Genomic DNA, 6,317 nt, shown 5'->3' on the forward strand with positions numbered 1-6,317 from the left:
TCACCACGTTAGATTTCAGGGTGAGCTATTGTTCCTAGCTCGGACTTGAATCTCTCTCATTCATGTCTTGATGTCCTTGATGTTCGGACATGGACTATCTCATGTATTTGTTTTAGCTTCTTAGATACTCTTAGCTTTAGTAATTTAATAATAGATGTTCTTGTGATGATGACTTCCAGGTTTTGGGGATAGTAATTGATAAATTTTAGAAGTTATTTAATTGATTTTGTTAATGAGTTTTAAGTCTTCCGCATTTTATTCTGTTTATTATGGTTGGAATGTTGGGATTTAGATTGGTTGGTTCGCTCATATAGGAGGATAAGTGTGGATGCCACTCACGGCTCATTTTGGGTCGTGACATTCCGCGACGCGCAGCCATGTCCCTGATTTGGTTGCGTAATTTTTAAGTCAAATTAGAATTGTTTAAATGGTCCTATATCTGCAGGGGCCTTTTGGGTATTTTGGAAACTTCTTATTGACGATTATTGAGTCTTTTTAAACTCCAAAACTCACAAATTGATCAAAACCTCAACTCAAAACAAAACCTCTCAATTCCTTCTCTCCAAAACCTCCATTTATGAAACTTTGAATCTCCAAGGAAGAAGGCTGATTTTCCATGTTTTTCTCCATCAATTTTGTGGAATTTGCTTCATATAAGGTAGGATGTTTCATCCTTTGATTCCCTTCCATTGGAGGAGTCAATTTCAAATGGTTTATTTCAAATGGTTTTTAAGGATGATAAAAAACATGAAATCTTCTATTTCAACTTCTAGCCATGGTTCTTGCATGAAATTATTTGAAACAATGTTTTATGATATAATTGATGTTAATTGAAATGATTTTCGATCAAATTCTTATTGTGACTATATTATGGATAATGTGATCATAGCTCTATTGTATTGATTTCTTGTGTAGATTACTTTGGGCTATTGAATTATGTAAGAAGCATGTTGGTGTAATGACCCTCTTAGATGTTTTATGAATTTTAACTATTATTTTATATTAATATTTTAATATCTTTTATAAATAACTTATGACTTTTAAGAATAAGTGAACATTGTTTTTTTTTTCAAATTTAAGGGATTATTTTATTGTTAATAATAATGAAAAAAGAAAAAATAGAAAAAAAGAAAAATAAATAATATTAATCGTACTAGTATTATTATTATTAATAATAAAAGAAATTAGGGAAAATAACCTAAAAGGTCAGAAAGTTAGCGCAGCCGACGATTTCTTTTTGAAAAGAAGGATATGAAGGGAGGAAGAAATATGGAACTTAGTTTTCAGGTACATCAAGTATGCTCCTGAATATTTGTTTTTGCAAATGGGTTTTGGTTTTTGCAAATGGGTTTTGTCTTATTCATATTATTATATAATGGGTAGAAATAGAATGAAATTTCCGACTATAGATGTGCAAATTTATTCATGCACTGCAACATTATGACTTGATTATTTTATCAATATTTGATTGTTATTAATGAAGGGTAATGATTGGAAATGATTATTATTTGAGAGTCTAATCAATAGGCATTAGGAATAAGGTATATGAGCTAACAATTGTGAATAGTTAGGATCTACGGACGATTTTCCGTATCCAACTGATTTCAATTTTTACTCTTATTATCATATATATAGTTCAAATTTCGATACATTAAGATAGGAAATTAAACATTTATGTATTATATTATATGAGAACTATCACTATCAAAAAGATGATAAAAAAAAATTTAGAAAAGAGACCGCAGATCACTTTTTGTAGACACTTCATGAGGTCGCCGAACGGAGACTTCACGAGGTAACCAATAAATTGCCCATTTTTTTTTTAAAAAAAGAGACGTCATGAGGTCACTACTTTATTATTTTATTTAATTTTATATTTTAAAAAAGAGACCTCATGAGGTCACTATTTTATTTTATTTTATTATTTTATTTTATATTTTAAAAAAGAGACCGCATGAGGTCACTATTATATTATTTAATTTAATTTTATATTTTAAAAAGAGACCTCATGAGGTCACTACTATATTATTTAATTCAATTTTTTATTTTAAAAGAGAGACCTCATAAAGTCTTTTTTCTGCATTTATTGAATAGCGACCTCATGAGGTCTCTATCATGAAGTTTACGGAAAATATAATGCAAAAAACAGACCTCATGAGGTCTCTTTTCTGCATTTATAAAATACAAAATGTTAAACAGAGACGTCATGATGTCTCTATCATAAAAATTTTTGGAAAATTTAATGCAAAAAAGACACCTTATTAGGTCTCTTTTTCTGGAAAGAAAGTGACAGCTACTTAATATTTCTGCTGCTTCTCATCACCTGTCATTTTAATTCAGTACCCAAATCAAGATTAAAGAGCTTCAAAAAATCAATTGAACCAATACATTTACTAAATATTCTCTTATCAACTCATTTGCAACTCACCTTCAACATAATTCTATATTAAACAAAAATCAAGATATCCATAAGTCATATAATACATTGCAAAGTTATCATGTATTCACAAAACAAATAATTCCCATCACAAAATTATAAAGTTAACAAAATTATCCATAAGTTAACTTAGATTATCTTTCACAAGTCTAAACTTCACTAATGTGGTAGTGCGTTTGCGACATAATCATTATTTTCTTCATCACTACTAGACTCATGTGTCATATTTCTTTGTTGACCATACACTGGATATTGAGTAGGTTGAGATTGAGGAGGGAAAGTGACATCAGCGGAACAAGGGAGAATCCCTCCTGAAGCAAGTAGTGCATCGAATTGAGCCTTATGACCCGCAAACTATAATTCCAACCGCCTTTCCCTAGCCCGTGATTCTTCGGCTTGGCTAGATAGCTCAACAATCTTTTACTCCATAGCCAAAATTTTCTTCATCGATTCATCATGATATGAACTATTTAGGCTTTCAAAATCAGAAGAAAATTCATGAAAGATTTTCTGCGGCATTTCATATGCATACCCATATCTACTCGGCCCACCAGTAAAGTTTAACCAAACTCTCTCAGCCTGTTCTTGAGTAAGTGACATACCTCGATTTTCTTCTAGCAGAGTTTGTTGTAAATCCTCCAAAGTTTGAAGATATCGATTCTAAATTGAATTTTATTATATGAGAATATTAATTTAGAAAATAAGTAATTATTTTTTTAAATTAGAGGCTTACATAGGTCATTTCAGCACGAGGTTCAACCCAAACGTCTAGATCTTCAAGATTTTTCTTCTTTCTAATGTGTGTTACCTTAAATGCCTCAACCTGCGTTACTGGTCTTCCTAGTTCCTTTTCCTACATGTAAAAATAATAAACTTATTATCTAGAGTAATCACATATTAATAGATAAAATATATAAACACATAAAGAAAAATGATACACACCAATCTCAACACTTCCTTGACTTTGAGCATACTTGTGTGTAGAGAACCACCCTTAGTAGATGATCTTGCATTTTTACCGATCTCACTCATCTGCTTAAGTCTTGGATCATATTTCCAATGCACAAGTAATTTTTCCCAATCCTTTGATAGAAACCAACAAGGTTTCTTATTATCTTTGCGAGCTTTATTAAATAAACTAGCAAGAGTATGCGTAGCTTTCTTGGGAAAGTTTGCACAAATTTTGGCCTCATGTTCCGGACGCCAAGCACATTTTTTCTACAATCAAAGAATAATTTTTTCAATTAATAAGTATTATTGAAGACAAGTATTTTAATAGTGTTAAACGAATAAATTTTGAACATACCCTGAACTCCAAAAATATTTGTCTCTTGAGATTGCTAGGGATCTTGCCCCTATCTCTTGGACTTTGAACTATGTTGCCAGCATAGGAACTAGCTAGTGGAATCCACCTAAGCGAGCTAGGTATGATTTGGTCTAACTTTGGCCGGTGAGACCACTGCTTTTCTGTGTGGGGAAGACACTGGATTTCATGCTTAACTCACATGATCTATGTCGATTAAATTCTCAAAGAAAGTATTTTGTTCACTTTAGCCGTGAACCACCTCTTTTTGGTGTGGGGATAACAGTTAAATTGGTTTCACTTTATCCGGTGAACCACCTTTTTTTGGTGTGGGACAGACAGTAGATTTCATGTTATCTCACATGATCTAGATTCACATTGATCAGTGTATCACTCCTTTTCGTTGTGGGACAGACACTGGATTTCATGGTAGCTCACATGATCTTAATTCTAAAGATGTCCTTAAGAAGGCAAGAAAGAAAGAAGAAGAGATGTATGTTCAAAGTGAGATAAGAAAGTAAGAGCTTAAGAATATCAATCGTTAGTGTTTGATAAGAATGAAGTTTTCAGCAAATAATGGAGATAGCCAATAATGACATCTTTTATTCTGAAAATGATTATAGAAAAATAATGTTGTCTTATAATGATTTATATTATTATGAAAATGATCATAGCCAAACAGGATTGGCTTATAATAATTTTTTTTATATTATGTAAAGAAACACATAATAGGCATAACCAATGAAGATTGACTTAATAAGATCTCTAGCCAATTTGTAGTTAAACCATTTCCTTAGTCCTTCGGGTTACTTACTTGTTTTATTGTATGTATGGGACTACAATAAATCATTGCACTTTTAAGTAAAACATATGCTTAAATGAGATCATTAAACTACACAATAACAAGAAGTAAAAGACTGTAAAATAAACTAAGTACAGAAAGAGGAGCTCTCAGGTTTGGGGTATAATATTTTAAAATTTTTGCTCGAGTTAATCTAAAATTATGTTCATGATCCTAAGGGATTTTTTTATATAGAAGATGAGTTGTGTGATTTTAATGAATTGAAATACACCATATTCATACCACTATTCACAAATAACGAATTAGGAAAGTCTAGTGATGTTACTTTCCAGTAATGGCATGTTGTTATAGGAAGAACTTTCCTTGATCATGCATAGTCCTGATGTGTATGTGTGGATACACCCTTACTTAGTACAAGTGCGGACTAAACCTATACTATTATTATCTTTATAGGTGTAGATTAGAGAGAAGGTTGAAGACTCATCAAAGCTGTTTGGATTGTCGATCTGTAGACTTTGGTAGGTCCTTTTAATGTTTGAGGATGATACACTTATCTATATAGATTAGTATTTTAGACATAGATAGTGGATGTGATCCCTAGAGTTTCTTTTCATACGTTTATTTCGAAGCTTTGTATTAAGGTTGTTTGGGCAAACTATTATATTATGTTATATATTGATATTTTGATTTGAATTGATTCATCAATTGTATATGATTGTCTTAATTTGAGCTTAGTCGAATACTAATCTATGTAGAAAATATAAAAAGTGTATGCATACTTCATAATGTTTTTAAAGTTTTTTAATTTTCTGCAAATTTAACTATATTAATGTGATGAAAGCTAAGAAGAGGCTTTTCTTCGACCTTTAAGAGTCTAACGTCACCAGTTTCATTAAGCTTCCAGAATCTGGGTGTGACAAACTTGGTATCAAAGAATGAGGTTAAATTACCTACGAACTAAAGCTTAAAAGAACCACGTTACATAGTTTCTAACTTATGGTTCTGAAGCACGCCACAATCATGAATTAGATACTAAGTAATGTTAGGAATCTTCTCTTCTTCTACTCTTTATCGTGCCATGTAGAGCTTATACATTTTGTGTCATTCTATCATCTAATTCCCTTCTTGTGTATACGTGTATAAAATGAACACAAGGAGAAACACAGGCAGAAGAGTCAAAGAAGCAGCAGCTGGAGGCAACGAAGCTCCTCCTCAAGTCACAGCTGCTGGAGTACAAGTGCCTGTCAACCCAGCTGCGTTGACGGATGGATAAGAGAGAGAAACACTAGTTCAGTGGCCCAAGCCATCACTACTCAGGCACAGTCTATCACAGCCCAGGCCACTAGAAAGGGTTCTCCCGGGAGAACCCACTTGCTAGTACCATGGCTAGTAGACTGAGGGACTTCACTAGAATGAATCCTCTAGTCTACTACGGGTCAAAGACTAATGAGGATCCCCAAAAGTTTGTGGATGAGTTTCTTAAGATTCTTTGTGATATGGGTGTTAATGAAAAGGAAAGGGTTGAGTTTGTTGCTTACCAACTCAAAGATGTGTCTCAGGTGTGGCACAGGATGCGGCGAGATGGCTGAGCACCAGGAGATGTTCCCATTACTTTGGACGTTTTTAAGAATGCATTCCTAGAGAGGTTATTTCCTAGAGAATGGATAGAGTCTAAGTTTTAGAAATTCATCATCTTACGACAGGGAGGTATGCCAATTAGGGAATACTCCTTGAAGTTTGTTAAGCATTTCCAATATGCTTCTTCTCTGGTGTCC

Source organism: Solanum lycopersicum, chromosome 6 (assembly GCF_036512215.1).
Source record: "Solanum lycopersicum chromosome 6, SLM_r2.1".
NCBI lineage: Eukaryota > Viridiplantae > Streptophyta > Magnoliopsida > Solanales > Solanaceae > Solanum > Solanum lycopersicum.